A 1,204-nucleotide genomic window follows, 5' to 3' on the forward strand; every position below is an offset into this window, starting at 1 on the left:
GGTCCGTAGGCATTTGGTGGTCATAGGTAACGGACAGATTTATGGACAGACGAGCCGTGGTGGACAGCTGCGGACACATGCCATGGACGTTTCAAACGACGGACTGTAGTTATGAATGCAGACTCAACCGAGGACAGGTCATGGACTGGTCCTCGGACAGACTGATGGACACAATAGACACGGTGGACAGTTGGGGACTGTACAAGGACAGCCACGGACAGTTGGGGACTGCACAAGGACAGCCACGGAGAGTTGGGGTGGGGACTACACCAGGACAGCCACGGACATATGCGGACCATTCCACGGACTGTCCATTGGCTCATCAGGGATATCGAGGGTTCTTTTGACTAACTTCCTTTTTTACTTTCCAGTTGACTCCACCACTCGTGACCAGGAAAGCAGCCGCCAGTAGAACTGTAATTTGAGTTTTGTTCATAAGACTTGCGCTTTTTTTGTAGGTATTTATCCCTTTGAACAATCTGTATTCAGGCATGTGCCTTCTTTGTATTTCAGGGTCTCCAAACTATTGGCACTGAGGAAATGGTAATCGAAAACCCTAAGGCCAAAGCAATGCCATCCTTTGCCTCTGTAAAGGTATGTTACACCGTTCTATATGCACATAATTTGTTGCGTGAAAAAGAGGTGCTTTGTACTGAGTTAAGGAGATGCCTTTTTTTTTCTAGAATAAACTTGAAGCTAGGCTGTCGAAAAAAGAACAGGTGAGCTGGTAAAGCTAAAGATGGGTTTACTACTCTAGAGGATCTGATTTTATTTACAAGCATTTTTATTTTCTAGTATAAACTTTCTGTTGCTGAGAACTTACATTTTTTCCAGACTTCCAGAAAGGGTAGACAGATAATTCAGAGTGACGACGATGAGGAGGAAGAGAATATGGACTTCGAACCAGCAACGAAAGTAAGTGGAGTTAATTTTTTCCCACTTTTAGTTATTTTATTCAATTGCTTTGCCCTCACACTTCACACTTTTTTGCTGCTGCAGAAGGGGGAGACTAAGAGTTCAAAAGCAAAGTCGTCTAAGAAGAACGTAAAGTTAACACCTAGTAAAGTCATGAGAGCTTTTAGCGAGGACAAAATGTGCAATGTTTTACTTCAAGTTTTGACGCCTGAAGAACTTAAAGCAGCAACAGCAGCAGCAGATCAGGTAAATTTAGCAAACTGCCGCAAATTTTGCTAGGAATTGAGTT

General features: G+C 43.4%; 1 long non-coding RNA gene across 1 annotated transcript; it reads left to right on the forward strand.

Annotated features, from left to right (window-relative positions):
• The first annotated feature begins 365 nt into the window (after window positions 1–365).
• Window positions 366–719, forward strand: LOC127750090 (uncharacterized). The gene is made up of 3 exons (XR_008011513.1): window positions 366–416; window positions 514–594; window positions 684–719. It is a non-coding gene; the product is annotated as an uncharacterized LOC127750090 (long non-coding RNA).
• The last annotated feature ends 485 nt before the right edge of the window (window positions 720–1,204 follow it).

The sequence above is a fragment of the Frankliniella occidentalis genome, unplaced genomic scaffold (genome assembly GCF_000697945.3).
Source record: "Frankliniella occidentalis isolate FOCC.00 unplaced genomic scaffold, Focc_3.1 Scaffold132, whole genome shotgun sequence".
NCBI classification, from domain to species: domain Eukaryota; kingdom Metazoa; phylum Arthropoda; class Insecta; order Thysanoptera; family Thripidae; genus Frankliniella; species Frankliniella occidentalis.